Source organism: Triticum urartu, chromosome 5A, assembly GCF_056163025.1.
Source record: "Triticum urartu cultivar PI428250 chromosome 5A, HENAU_Tu73, whole genome shotgun sequence".
Classification (NCBI taxonomy): domain Eukaryota; kingdom Viridiplantae; phylum Streptophyta; class Magnoliopsida; order Poales; family Poaceae; genus Triticum; species Triticum urartu.
The window spans coordinates 330,081,093-330,096,215 of record NC_141877.1 but is presented as its reverse complement, the minus strand read 5'-3'; the positions used below and the strand labels follow the sequence as shown (position 1 = coordinate 330,096,215).

Genomic DNA, 15,123 nt, shown 5'->3' with positions numbered 1-15,123 from the left:
TTTGTTCTAATCTTGCCGCCCTAGTTTCCGTCATATCGGTGTTATGTTCCCGGATTTTGCGTTCCTTACGCGGTTGGGTAATAATGGGAACCCCTTGACAGTTCGCCTTGAATAAAACTCCTCCAGCAATGCCCAACCTTGGTTTTACCATTTGCCACCTAGCCTCTTTTTCCCTTGGGTTTCCGGAGCCCGAGGGTCATCTTATTTTAAACCCCCCCCCCCGGGCCAGTGCTCCTCTGAGTGGTGGTCCAAACTAGAGTCCTGTGCGGCACCCCCTCGGGGAAACTCGAGGTTTGATTTTAGTTGTATGGAGCGCTCATCTGAGTGTGCCCTGAGAACGAGATATGTGCAGCTCCTATCGGGATTTGTCGGCACATTCGGGCGGTGTTGCTGGATTTGTTTTAACTTGTCGAAGTTGTCTTGTAGAACCGGGATGCCGAGTCTGATCGGAATGTCTCAGGAGAAGGTATATCCTTCGTTGACCGTGAGAGCTTGTCATGGGCTAAGTTGGGACTCCCCTGTAGGGATTTGAACTTTCGCAAGCCATGCCCGCGGTTATGGGCAGATGGGAATTTGTTAATGTCCGGTTGTAGATAACTTGAACCTTAACTTAATTAAAATGAATCAACTGCGTGTGTAACCGTGAGGGTCTCTTTCCGGCGGAGTCCGGGAAGTGAACACGGTGTTGGAGTTATGCTTGACGTAGATTGTTCTAGGATCACTTCTTGATCATAGTTTCACGATCGTGCTTTGCCTTCTCTTCTCGCTCTCTTTTCCGTATGTTAGCCACCATATATGCTAGTCGCTTGCTGCAGCTCCACATCATACCTTTACCTTACCCATAAGCTTAAATAGTCTTGATCGCGAGGGTGTGAGATTGCTGAGTCCCCGTGACTCACAGATACTTCCAAAACCAGTTTGAAGGTACTGTTGAACCGTGCAGATGACGCAACCAAGCTCAAGGAGGAGCTCTATGAAGATCGTGTTCTTTATGTTGTTCCGTTTTCTAGTTGGTCAGTAGTGGAGCCCAGTTGGGGTCGATCGGGGATCTGTGTAGCATTTGGGGTAGTCTTCTTTTATTTTGGTACCGTAGTCGGACCATGAGTGATTGGATGATTGTAATGTTATTTATGTACTTTGTGTGACGTGGTGAGTGTAAGCCAACTATGTATCTTTCCCCTTATTATCTATTTACATGTGTTGTTGTGAAGATTACCGTAGTTGCAACATTGCTTTCAATGCGGTTATGCCTCTAAGTCGTGCTTCGACACGTAGGAGATATAGCCGCATCAAGGGTGTTAAAATCTCCTTGCCTTACACCTCTTTTACAAATAAACTGCTTGCCTGGAACACCATTGAGGAGGATGGAAGAAGATTCATAAGAAAGGAGCTCCTTAATCCAACCAACCATTTTGCATCAAAACCCTTGTATTTCAACATGAGCAAGATCATATCATGTTCAACAGTGTCAAAGGCTTTAGCAAAATCAAGCTTGAGGATGAGAATTTGTCTCTTAGATTGATGACACTAATGAATATATTCCAAAATCCATGCAATGCAGTCTTGAATGGACCCAGAATTAAGAAAACCATATTGATTCTTATGGATGCATTTAAGAATAAATTTTTGCAACCTATTTGCCTGGAGTTTAGTGAGGAACTTGAGGCAAGTGTTTGTGAGAGAGATTGGCCTATAATCATTTGGCCCCTTAGGAGATATAATTTTTGGGATGAGTGTGACCAAGGACCCATTTATACTCTAGAGGGTAATTCTTCCTTCATAGAAGTCAGTAATTAAATTGAGGAAATTATCCTTAATTATATGCCAACATCTCTTTACAAACAACCCAGTAAAACCATCTGATCCTGGTGCTCTGTCTTGTGGTAAGTGCTTCAATACCTCATTTATTTATTCTTTAGAGAAAGACCCTGGCAGACTCTCAAGCCCAAGGATAGGCTGAATCAAATCCTCCAAATCAAACAACATGTCAATCCCATAGGATATCCCCACTCTATCTTTATATGAAGACCAAAGAAGTCCAGCCATAGCATTGTGGGAGGACAATAACAAACCATTATCACTAACAAAATTGGAAATTGTATTTCTTCTAAACCTCTTAGTCACCATTGCTTGAAAGAACTTGGAGTTCTCCTCCCCCACTTTAATCCATCTGATGGTGCATCTTTGTTTCCAATAAACATACTGAAGATGTAGAAGCTCTTCTAGATGCAACTTGATAATCTTTCTGAAGTTGAATTCTGGCCTAGATAGGGTCTTTGCTCTTCCAAATTATCAAAAGCTTGGATAACCACATTACAAGCATTCATCAGTAGTTTTAACCTTGATAGACCGGTGTGCCATTTTTTGAGATTAGTACTTAGCCTTTAGAATTTTTCAGTTAGTATGGTAGCTGGATTTGCCTTTTTTGTGGGAGCAGAACAAGAAAGCTAAACACACTCCATAAACCCAGGCATGTCCACCAAGTAATTCTCAAAACAAAAAATCATTGCTTTGGGTATGGAGGTGGAGATGGAGACCACACAAGGCACATGATCTGAGCTAGTCTTAGCTAGTGGATACACCATTGTATTTGGGTATTCCCCAGTCCATGTTGGTGTGGTAAAAAACCAATCTAGCTATTCCAGTACAGGTGTTTCCTGCATATTTGACCATGTGTATGATCTTCCCTTCAAAGGCAATTCAATAAGACCCAGATGTCCAATAATTTCATTAAAATGAACATATCATTGATATCACGCCCTGGCATATTTCCGTTATCCGCAGATCTGATAAAATTAAAATCTCCTAAGAATAACCAAAGATCATCTTGTGGGATTTGAATGTGATACAGCCAGTGCACAAAAGAATCTCTTAACTCTCCATGTCAGGGTCGATAAACATTAACCAAAGTCCATTTTTAGTTATTATGGGCTGAGGTGAAATTTATGATAATACCAAAACTTTGAACTTCAACTAAGGCACCAGTTAAAGCAGAAGAACACCATAACACAATAATTCCACTAGAGCACCCACAGAGGGTGAATAAGCAAAGGTATCAAATCTTTTGGGGCAAAATTTCCTGATAGATCTTTGGTCAAAGAAATCACACATTGTTTCCTGTAAGCAAACAACAGAACATTGGCTTTCTTCATTTTTGGCTCTCACAACCTGTCGGTGTCAAAACCGGCGGATCTCGGGTAGGGGGTCCCGAACTGTGCGTCTAAGGCGGATGGTAACAGGAGGCAGGGGACACGATGTTTTACCCAGGTTCGGGCCCTCTTGATGGAGGTAAAACCCTACGTCCTGCTTGATTAATATTGATGATATGGGTAGTACAAGAGTAGATCTACCACAGGATCAAGGAGGCTAAACCCTAGAAGCTAGCCTATGGTATGATTGTTGTTCGTCCTACAAACTAAAACCCTCCAGTTTATATAGACACCGGAGAGGGCTAGGGTTACACAGAGTCAGTTACAATGGTAGGAGATCTACATATCCGTATCGCCAAGCTTACCTTCCACGCCAAGGAAAGTCCCTTCCGGACACGGGACGAAGTCTTCAATCTTGTATCTTCATAGTCCAGGAGTTCGGCCGAAGGTATAGTCCGGCTATCCGGACACCCCCTAATCCAGGACTCCCTCAGTAGCCCCTGAACCAAGCTTCAATGACGGCGAGTCCGGCGCGCAGATTGTCTTCGGCATTGCAAGGCAGGTTCCTCCTCCAAGTACTTCATAGAAGATTTTGAACACAAAGGTAGTGTCCGGTTCTGCAAAATAAGTTTCCACATATTGCCATGGAGAGAATAATATTTACACAAATCTAATCTGCTGACTTATTCCGTAGCGTGACATCACACCATGGCCAAGTCTTTATTCGAATCGTTTTACTGTCCCACCTCAGCGCGTTTAGCGAGGCGGTTTCCTTGGCATGTCTTGTCAAAGCAGAGATCGTGTCCCCTTAGTCCGGGATTCTCATCAATGCGGCGTGGGTAACCCAACCGCGCCATTGATTATGGCGCTCAGGAGATAAGCGAGTTTTACCAGGCTGGTGGGGACGCATAGTCGCGTCGGCCCATATAAGGGGATAAGGATCCACCTTTTCATCCATGCCTTCTTACTCCTTTGCCTATCCATCTCCGCGCACTCGACCTCCAGCGCCCAAGTCCGCACACCCCACCTCAACCTTCTCCAACCATGTCCGGAGCGGGAGGCAAGTGGATGGTCTCCCCCGTCACGGAGGGACACATAAAAAAACTAAGGAAGGCCGGATACTTGTCTAACGACATTGCCACCGCTTTCCCAAGAGGGGCAGCTCATCCCCACCCCTAGGCCCCATGAGAGGGTGGTGTTCCTCCCCCATTTCCTCCGCGGACTGGGTTTCCCTCTCCACCCATTAATACGGGGGCTCATGTTCTACTATGGCCTGGATTTCCACGATCTGGCCCCGAACTTTGTCCTAAACATCTCGGCGTTTATCGTCGTGTGTGAGGCTTTCTTCTGCATCCGCCCCATTTCGGCCTATGGCTCAAGACTTTCAATGTCAAGCTGAAGGTGGTGCACGGCACCCAGGCGGAGTGCGGAGGCGCCATGGTGGGCAAGATGCCCAACGTCCTATGGCTCAAGGGCTCCTTTGTGGACTCCCTAAAGGGGTGGCAATCAGGGTGGTTTTACATCACCGAGCCGTGCGACCGTGAATGGGTCGCAGCCCCCGAGTTCCGATCTGGACCCCCTACGCGGCTCACCTCCTGGAAAGAGACGGGCATGTCATGGGGTAAAAAAGGAGAGCTGACCGGACTCCAAACATGCGTCCAAACCCTGGTGGACAAGAATCTCAAACTTGTCAACGTAGTCCAGGTTATGCTCATCCGCCGGATCCTCTCGTGTCAACAACGGGCTTTCAACCTATGGGAGTTCGACCCGGCGCAACACCGAACTCTGAGCAGGCTCTTCAACATGACGTACGAAGATGCCTGGAAGGTGCTTTTCAAGGGCGCCGAGGCCCCCGCATCCACTACCGAGGATCGTGGATTCAACACGCAGTGTCACGCTCGTGCGGTAAGCTATTTTTACCTTTTACAGGATATTAGTTTTTCATAGTTTGACTCCATGCGGGATCTAAGCTCCCTTACCTTTGACAGGATTGGCAGGAGACGTCTGGACAGATCAACTGTCTGGCTCCTTTGCCCGAAGGCCCAGCGGATGCTCGCTTGGCGAAGCTGCTAGTTCCGGCACCCTATGTGGTGCCGGAGAGGAAGGCCAAGAAGACGGCCACGGGGACTCGAAAGAGTGCCCAGCGCCTGGAGGTCTCGGATTCATCATCCGACGACTCCAAGATGCAGTCCTCCCGTGAAGACGAGGAGGAGGAAGAAGAGACCTCTCCCCCTCCAGCGGGGGGAGGGAAGAAAAGGAAGGCCGCCCCAACTGGGGAGGCCGAAGGGTCCAAGAAGGGGAAGACCCCTCTTCTGGACTACCCCACCAACGCCGACGATGGCAAACAGGAGTGGCCGCACAGGGCCAAGCCCCTGGCGAGATCGTAAGTATCCGGATACCAGAGTGATTCATAGTATTCCCCCATTGCACAGCTTTTCCTTACGTCGAACATGTTTATGCAGTCTGCCCAAGGCCGGGCTCGACGAGTCGTCGAGCAGCTCCCTGGATTCGTCGGATGTGAATTCGCTTCCGACGGCTACCTCCCCCCACCCTACGGACGACGCCGAGGTGGCGTCCCAACAGGTTCCAAGCCAGGAGGAGGTGGTCCTGGAGGCGCCGCAAGGCGACCTCCCGGACTCCAGGCGTAAAGGGGATAGAACCCCCAAGGGCTCCAAGTCCGGCCTTGATCCGGACACCGCGCCGGAACCTTTAACGGTTCCAGACTCCGGTAGGCAGCCTCCTTTCAAGAGGAGCAAGCCTACCGAGCCTGTGACCTCCGTCCAACCAGAGGCACCGGACAATTTGCTGGAGGTGCTTAACGGCGCCTCCATCGACGAGGAGCACCGCATTGTTATGAGTGCGGTGATCCAGAAGGTTCAGTCCGCCAAGAGCGGACTGATTGAAGCCTGTGCCATCCTTCTAACAGGCTTTGAGGTAAGTAAAAGATATGTAAAAAATATTACCGCATAGATAGTAGCCCCTGATGCTCTATTTGGCGTTTGGAAAGAAAAGCCGAATAGAGGATCTAATAACGTTCGCAGGAGTCTAACAAAAGTAAGTCAATATGCATATGCAGGCTTCACTGCTAGCATCCGCCGCACTGACTGCAGAGGTGGGCACGCTGAAGCAGAACCTCGAGCGGTCCGAGCAAGAGCTCGGCCTAGCCAAGCAGCAGCTCAAGGAGAAGGAAGGTAAGAAATACCTGATTTAAATATGTGAAAGGTGCATTGCAAAAAGTGACAGGATTAACGTGGCTATTTTAGGGGCCACAACTGAGGTGGTGACCCTTAAGCAAGCGCTGTCCGAGGCCGAGAAGAGGGCGGCCACGGAGCACACGGAGCGGGAGAAGCATGAGACGCAGGTTGGCGAGGTGCGGCAAGAGCTCCAGGCTCTCATGAAAAAACATGAGAGTTTGGAGCTTGACTCGAAGACGCGAGAGTCTGAGCTCGCGGCGGCCATTCAAGATGCCAAGTCTGCCAAGGCCGAAGCCCAGAAGGCCCTCCAGGAGGTTGAGGTAATAAAAAGGATAGCGGCGGGTAAGGCATTCTTTATGCAAAGCAAGCACGTAAAGGTGAATTACTTGTTACTTACCCGAATCCGGAGCTCTCCAGGAGCATTCGCAGACTTTCCCCGTAGCGTGTCGGATGCCGCCGCCTTCTACCGATCCGAGGAGGGAAGCTCGGCGGAGAAGGTGTTCTGGTCTCAGTATGCTGAGGCCGAACACCCGGTGCCCTTAAGAGACCAGCTGAAACAGCTGGTCGAGCTGCATAAGGTGGCCGAACAGGCCATGAATGGCCTCATAGTCCGGTTGTGGCCTGGAGAGGCCATGCCTGGGAGCTACTTCGGGCTGGTGAGGCGGCTGGTGGAGGCTTGTCCAAGGCTCGAAGTCATCAAGCGCTTCGTATGCATCGAGGGTGCCCGTAGGGCGCTTGCCCGTGCAAAGGTGCACTGGGGCAAGCTGGATGCTGAGAAGCTTGTGAAGGACGGGCCACCGCCGGGCAAGGAGCATTGCAAGCCCGAGATGTATTATGAGGGCGTTCTGAAGGGTGCCCGCCTTATGGCGGATGAATGTTCCAGGGATGTAATTTTTCAGTAAACTCGCTGCTTTTGTCCTGTGCGCTGAAATCTTGTTCATGTGCGCTAAGCAATGCCTTTTGAATTTAAAATATTACCTTCTGTGCGACCATTTATCAAATTTGAGAGATGGTGAGTCGTCGGCCTCTGCCCCCATGCCACGAGTGCTGGGGTGTTCGGGATAAACATGAGCGCTCTTTTTCCCATTCTTGGGTCCTTCGAGGGAGGCGCTCAACACAATGAACAAGGCAATCGGACTATAATGCTTGAACACTCTCACTTAGCCATAGAATTCTATAATTTTAAATTTCGGTGAAGCCCCTAGTGTTCGGAAGACCGAGTTCGGGGCGCTATCCACGCCTAGGCCAGACAAAGCCGACTCCTCGCTCTAAGCGGCATAAGTCTTTAGGGACTCGAAAACCTCTCGAACAGCGACCAGCTCTTGCCTCATCATGACGGTCAGTTTCAACTTTCTCTACTGAGGTGCTTAGCCCAGCTCAACTGGGGCACAATCGCAGTAGTTCTCCTAGTGCTACCTTAGCCGATATAACGGAACGTAAGGTACCAAAACATAGGAGCCGGGCAAACCCAACTATTGACCCAAGACATGATTCGGAGCCGATGCATATAATGCTATAAGTTCGGGGTGCTGCACTTGTGAAAGTGTTCGGACTTCTCACACCGTATTGTGGGGTAGTTAAGCCCCTGGCATATTGGTCGTACCAAAGTTTACGGGTGCAACATGTCATTAATGAACATATATTCGTAAAAAAGAGTAATGTGATAATAGACGGAAGCTATGCATTGTTTATTTAAAAAAGCTGCGATTAAAGCAGAACGATACAAATAGTGCAATAAGCAAAAGATGGGACTATTTAACATGTCCTTTCCAGGGGCGAGCTGCGGAATGTTAAGTGAAACAGGTATACTGCTCGTTATAGAGACCACCTTAGAGTTCCATAGTGCGGCGTAGCTTTCTGCTTCCCTGGTTGTATCGTTTGTGCGGCAATTGTACTGCCGGACAAGCCTTCCGAAGAATGGAGTCCTGAAAATAAGAGAAAATTAAGAAATCGGCAGCCCCTAGTGCGTTTTAAGCTGCGTTTCGGGCGTGTCGTGATGGTTCCCCTCCCCCTGTGCCCATGGTATTTCCAGAGCGTAGTTAGGTACGCGCAACACTGGTTTCGCAAGTTCACGAGGGCTGGGGTTGGGGCCGCATTGCTACGCTTGCTCGGAACGTGCCAGGCGGTCTTGTTGTAGGTTACTCCAGGCGCGCTTGACAGTGTCCAGACGTTTAATGGCCGGACTGGAGAATTGCCTTGAGAGGCTGCTTTGTACTTCTATTGCGATAGCCGCCGTATGCTCCTCCGTTCGGAGAGAGCATTCGGTGTTTCCATTGACTATGATGAATCCTCGAGGGCCTGGCATCTTGAGCTTGAGGTATGCGTAGTGCGGCACCACATTGAACTTGGCAAATGCGGTTTGCCCGAGCACTGCGTGATAGCCACTGTGGAATGGGACTATGTCGAAGATTAACTCCTCGCTTCGGAAATTATCCGGAGATCCAAAAACCACTTCAAGTGTAACTGAGCCTGTATAGTTGGCCTCTACACTTGGTATGACGCCTTTAAAGGTCATTGTAGTGGGTTTAATCCTCGAGGGATCGATGCCCATTACTTCATCTGTGAAGCATAGTGGGTGTGCGGCGCCTCTGTATTGGGCTATATCACGACGCAGCTCAAACGAGCTTTGTCTACTGTGTTCGGCCCGGCCGGATTTACTGTATCTGGAGTGATGATTACCGTCTCGTGCTGTGGGGTGCCCACGCGATCCGTAGATCGATCTTGTTTGCCTTGCCTTGTCCTCCAATATATCTCGCAGGTTTGGCGCATTTACCCGTGCCTTGGTATTTTTTGAGCGGCGCCGGGGTGCGGCTTGAGTGGAGGGCTAAGAGGCCTCTCTGTCGCGGCCACGGGGTGGCCGGTCGGCCGCATCATGCACTGGTGATGTAGGTTTAGGTGCTTCCTCCTCTAATCGGGGTAGCAACCTGCGCTTTGGGTAGCTCTTGGAAGGGCGTTCGAGTTCATACTCTTCGGCCGCGAGGACTTCAGTCCATCTGTCGGCTAGCAAATCTTGATCAGCTCTAAGCTGTTGCTGTTTTTTCTTGAGGTTGCTCGCCGTGGCCATAAGCCTGTGTTTGAAACGCTCTTGTTCGATGAGATCCTCCGGCACGACGAATTCGTCGTCGTCGATGCTTGCCTCGTCTTCGGAGGGAGGCATATAATTATCGTACTCGACCTCTCTGTCTGCCGCTCTCTCATGAGGGCTGGCTTCTCCATCCTCCTGTGCTGAATCTTGCTGGAGGCGGTTGTCTTCGGCGCTGTCCGGGGTGTTATTATCTCCCGTGCCGGAATCACCATTTTTGCTTTGGCGGGATTTAGAGCGGCGCCGCTGACGCTGGCGCTTAGGCTGCTTCTTGGAGGGGTCATCCTCTGCTGTTCCATCGACATTGCCTTCTGTTGGGGTGTCCACCATGTATATATCATACGACGAGGTGGCTTTCCAGTGCCCTATAGGCGCTGGTTCTTGATCGTCTCCTACATCGGCATCCATACCGTCGATATCTTCGGAGTCGAAGTCGAGCATGTCGGTTAAATCATCAACAGTGGCTACGAAGTGGGTGGTGGGGGGGCTTTGAATTTCTTCATCATCCGCACCCCAACCTTGCTGACCATAGTCCGGCCAGGGCTATCCTGATAAAGAGAGAGACTTTAGTGAATTCAGAATATCACCGAAGGGCGAGTGCTGAAAGATGTCCGCGGCGGTGAACTCCATGATCGGCGCCCAATCGGGTTCGATCGGTAGGGGCGCGGAGAGCTCATAGTCTGGAGAGGAGTCCGGCTCCTTGGAGTCACGGGCTTCGCAGAGAATAGGGCTGGTGTTCGGCTCGATCGCCGTAGAGATTGCAGCCCCCGAGGCGGTGTCCAACCACCCATCCTCAATTGGTGCAGTTGGCTCCGAATTAAGGGTTGGAGCTGATGCAGGTGCGGCCTCCAGAGCACTGTTCGGCGGCAGAGCTAGATCATGCCCATCGTGACAGTGCGGCGCGCTCGGCTGTGGCTCGAATCCGTCGAAGATCAAGTCTCCGCGGAGGTCGGCTGTGTAGTTCAAACTTCCAAATCTAACCTGATGGCCAGGGGCGTAGCTTTCGATCTGCTCCAGATGACCAAGCGAATTGGCCCGCAGTGCAAAGCCGCCAAATACGAAGATCTGACTGGGGAGAAAAGTCTCACCCTGGATCGCATCGTCGTTGTTTATCGGAGGAGTCATCAGGCCTAAAAGTGACGACACAGAGGAACTCTCAATGAAAGCACCAATGTCGGTGTCAAAACCGGCGGATCTCGGGTAGGGGGTCCCGAACTGTGCGTCTAAGGCGGATGGTAACAGGAGGCAGGGGACACGATGTTTTACCCAGGTTCGGGCCCTCTTGATGGAGGTAAAACCCTACGTCATGCTTGATTAATATTGATGATATGGGTAGTACAAGAGTAGATCTACCACGAGATCAAGGAGGCTAAACCCTACAAGCTAGCCTATGGTATGATTGTTGTTCATCCTACAGACTAAAACCCTCCGGTTTATATAGACACCGGAGAGGGCTAGGGTTACACAGAGTCGGTTACAATGGTAGGAGATCTACATATCCGTATCACCAAGCTTTCCTTCCACGCCAAGGAAAGTCCCTTCCGGACACGGGCGAAGTCTTCAATCTTGTATCTTCATAGTCCAGGAGTCCGGCCGAAGGTATAGTCCGGCTATCCGGACACCCCCTAATCCAGGACTCCCTCACAACCCTTTGTCTAATTTCAGAATTCAGCCCTCTAACATTCCAACAGAGTACTTTCCAATCTTTATTAACAGATGCACACATTATAAAACTTGGAAAGATAAGGAGCCATACACAGTATCACATAATAATACTGGCACACATCATAATCAGAACACTGCAATAGATAGTTTAGATCATCCTCAGAACCCACTGAGCACTCACACAAGTCTGATAGAACATAGAAGAAACCTAAAAGAAAATAAATGACAGGACAAAGGGCCTGCCTCCCTGAACTAAAACAAAGTATTTCACTTATAATTGGGCACATTGGTGTGGCAAGTCTTCTTGGGCTCAGCCATAAGCTGCTCCACTATTAGTTTGTCTGGCGGGATGCCCAAAGAAGCACCAAGATTCTGCATAACATTGATAGGAATGGGAGCAGGGCCCTCTTCTGACACCTTGGGACTGGGTTGATGATCATGTACCTCCTGGATCTTGGGCTTCTTAGCATGTGGTTGTTGAGGGAGTCCTGGACTAAGGGGTCCTCGGGCGTCCGGCCTGTTGGACATGGGCCAGACTGATGGGCTATGAAGATACAAGACCGAAGACTCTCACCCGTGTCTGGATGGGACTCTCCTTGGCGTGGATGGCAAGCTTCGTGTTCAGATATGAAGATTCCTTTCTCTGTATCCGACTTTGTATAACCCTAGTCCCCTCCGGTGTCTATATAAACTGGAGGGGTTAGTCCGTAGGGACCATGATCAGAATCATATAGGCTAGACTTCTAGGGTTTTGGCCATTATGATCTCGTGGTAGATCAACTCTTGTAATACTCATATTCATCAAGATCAATCAAGAAGGAAGTAGGGTATTACCTCCATAGAGAGGGCCCGAACCTGGGTAAACATCGTGTCCCCTGTCTCCTATTACCATTGACCCTAGGCGCACAGTTCGGGACCCCCTACCCGAGATCCGCCGGTTTTGACACCGACATTGGTGCTTTCATTGAGAGTTTCGTTGTGTCATCATCAGAAGGTTTGATGGCTCCATCGATCATCTACAACAACGTTGTCCGGGGGGATGTCTTTCTTCCTGGCCAGATCTTCGTATTCGGTGGCTTCGCACTGCGGGCCAACTCGTTTGGCCATCTAGAGCTTGAACTACATCATTGATATCCGCGGAGACTTGAGCTTCGACGGATTTGAGCCCATGGCAGCTGCTCCCTGCCACCGTGATGAACACGATCTAAATCTGTCATCGGACAAAACCCAGGAGATTGCGCCCGTAAGCGCTCTGGCCCTAGATCCGGAGCAGCTTGCATCATCCAAAGACGGGAAGCTTAACCCCGCCACGGAAGTCGCAGACTCAGCGGCGTTGGAGCCACACACAGAGCCAACCTCGAGTGGGATCTGCGTCACCGGACCCCTAGATTCATCTTCGGCCACTGATTCTGAACTACATGCATCCGTGTCCGCCGAGCCTTACCAGGCGCCGATCGTACAATTCAGTTCCGCGGACATCTTCCGGCACTCACCTTTAGGCGATGTGTTAAACTCATTAAAAACCCTCTCTTTAGAAGGGGACTTATAGCCGAATTATACCCGATTTGAACTGGGGCTGATGACGGTGAATTTCGCTTCCCACCCACCTCCCACTTAATAGCCACTATCGAAGATCTAACCGACATGCTTGATTATGACTCCAGAGACATCGACGGTATGGACAACGATGCCAAAGAGGAGCAGGCCCAAATCCCGCCATTTACCGGGTGCCAGACAGCCACCTCCTCCTACGACGTATACATGGTGGACACACCAAACGAGAATAGCGGTGATGACAAGGAAGATCCATCGAGGACAGGCCTCCTGAGATACAACCGAAGCACCGATGTCAGCGGCACCGCTCTAAGCAACGCCGCCGAAAAAATAGCAATACCGGCACAAACAATACTCTTGACGATGCCGAAGACAATGAAGACCCCGCTAAGCCAACTTCCGAACAGGACGAGCAGGAACATGGGCGAGTTAGCCCTAATGTACAGGCCATGAACGAAGACCCGGAGGACAGTAACTACCTTCCGCTCTCCGAGGACGAGGTGAGCCTCAGCAACGAGGACTATTGGGGATATGACTATCAGATATGACCCGCCCAGAAGGGGCCGGGTCAACCACAATGACGTTTCACCTATATGAAGCCCAAGAGTATACAAGGTGGCGGTTCATAGTTAGGCTTATGATAGGCCCAGGCCCAGGGGCGGCTTAGGGCCCGTAAATATAAAACGCCATGTATGAATAGACTTGTAATGTAAGGCATGTAAGATACGTCACCGAGCCGTACACGTTGTATGAGCCGGCTGGGACTCTGTAGGCTGCATGGCGTCAACCTGTGTATATAAGGGGACGACCCGGCGGCGGCTTAGGGTAAGAAGCAATAGATCGAGAGGTAGGTTAAGCGTATTCGCTCCTTAGTCATCGAAACATAGCAATATCACCTCAACTGGACTAGGCCTTTACCTTCACCGCAAGGGGCCGAACCAGTATAAACTTCTCGTGTCCTTTGTCCCGTTTAACCCCTTTAAGCTTCCTACCTGTGATGGCTCCACGATTAAGTCCTTTCACTAGGACATCTGCCGTGACAATTCCACGATAGTTGGCGCCCACCGTGGGGCCTGCACACGGTGGATTTGAGTTCTTGAAGGGCAGCTTCGAAGGGCTCAAGGGATATGTTGTGGGCCGGATGACCAAGAGTCATCGCGGCAAGCTCTACATCGACGATGCTGGCTGGGGCCCCGACACTGGCTCAATTGAGTACAGGTACCGATTCCCCTTCGGTGGAATCCACGTCTTCATCGGCCAGATCGGCGGGCCGGGCCCTGAGCCAGACATCTGCACCGACATCATCGAGATGGCTCAGTGTGCGAGATCCGCCCAGACTCAGCCCGCCATTAAGCGTGCCTTCGTGGGATGCATCCATGGAGGAGAGTTATCTGAAGGATCGGTGTCTGCCGATGAGACGGCCATCTTCTTTGATGGTGGATCGTCCACAGGTGAGACGGATTCATTGTATCAAATGCAAGACGGTGGGCTTGGGGGCTGTTCCGATGGTAGCAGTATTCCGGACCCCTTTGAGCCGCCGAGCAAGTCAGGGATCTTCATGACTGGCACGCAGCCCATTCAAAACTCTACGACTGTGGGAGCAATTACCTCCGGGTCAACAGCGGCCGGGGCAGGAGGCCCTACGTGCCCGCCGGCTCAGGTACTGATGGATCTCATGGACAGGATGACAGCCATGTTAACTGCCGTGGTTAACCCGGCGGATCAGGATCAACATGATGCAGAAGTGGCACGGTTACGTGAGGAGGTGGCATAAGCCAAGGAAAACCTAGTAGCAGAGGATGTCAGGATGGCCGCAGAGCGGGCGGCTTTAGATGCTCGAGCTCAGCAGATTCAATCAGAAGCTTTCCAGCTTACGATGGATTGGAACGCATCAAATGAAGTCATGAGGAGAAGACACCAGAAGGCTCAATCCTGTCTGCCTATGATTTATGATCCTAGAAACCTCTTCCGCACACCCGGGGCGGGCCCCAGTAACCCGCCGGAGGTAAACCGGGTTGCAACGCCCAGGGCTGGGGTGCCGGTTTAGCCACGGGTGATGGAACCTCCTCGTGCGAATACTGCTACACCTCATTATGTACCAACACCACCGGGTCATTATTCTAACCCTTTGGAGAACATGATCGCTGCGGGAGCGTGATTGGCGGCTCTCCCAGCGAAGGGTGACTCTCCGACGGCGATTGAAACCCGAAGGGTCAGAGAACTTCTTCAGATGGCTCTGGCGCAGCAGGAGGCTTATTCTTATAGTCGAGGCAGGATTCATTCGACCCCTCGCCCAAGCCGGAGCCCGAGTTATAGCAGGCATATAGATTTGGCACCCATTTCAAGCAACGCCCGATGCCGTGACCAGCCATGCGGGCATGACCCGGCGCGTGATGAAGATCTTAACATGGTTGACCAGGATAGGATCCGCCAAGAGGTTGAGCGGGCGGCTCAACAGGCAGCTGAGCAGGCGGCTTAG

At 50.7% G+C, this 15,123-nt stretch overlaps 1 long non-coding RNA gene across 1 annotated transcript in view; it reads left to right on the top strand.

Annotated features, from left to right (window-relative positions):
- Positions 1 to 15,123, top strand: part of LOC125555964 (uncharacterized) — a 34,767-nt gene that overhangs the window by 2,227 nt on the left and 17,417 nt on the right. The gene's annotated exons all lie outside the window — the stretch shown is intronic.